Raw genomic sequence first — 581 nt, 5'->3', positions numbered from 1 at the left:
ACTAAAACTCACCAAGGTTCATGTCATCACCCTAGGTGGACCCCCTCGACATCATGGTGTTTCCCAAGCATCACATCCAACCCTAGACACACACACTTATACATAAAACTAGTCAACTTGTCTTTAAAAAACACCCAAAATAACCAATGGTCCCCTATGTTATCACAGGTGGTTCCTTCAGTGCAACAGGATGTCCAAAACGGGAATATGGCTCGCGTAATCGATTACAAGTCTATTGTAAACGATTACAAGAGTATTTTATACTCCAGATTTCGCTAGAACTCACCAACGTTTATCTCATCACCCTGGGTGGACCCCCTTTACATCATGGGGTTTCCCAAGCATGGCATTCAACCCTAGACACACACTTATAACAAAAACCAGTCAACTTGTCTTAAAAAACACCCAAAATCACCAGTGGTCCCCCGCGTTACCACAGGTGGTTCCTTCAGTGCAACAGGATGTCCAAAACGAGAATATGGCTCACGTAATCGATTACAAGCCTATTGTAAACGATTACATGAGTGCTTTTTGTGGCAGATTGCAGTGAACTTCCCCAAGGTTCGTGTCATCACCCTGGG

Source organism: Vigna radiata, unplaced genomic scaffold (assembly GCF_000741045.1).
Source record: "Vigna radiata var. radiata cultivar VC1973A unplaced genomic scaffold, Vradiata_ver6 scaffold_356, whole genome shotgun sequence".
Classification (NCBI taxonomy): Eukaryota; Viridiplantae; Streptophyta; class Magnoliopsida; order Fabales; family Fabaceae; genus Vigna; species Vigna radiata.
This window is presented reverse-complemented; position numbering follows the sequence as displayed.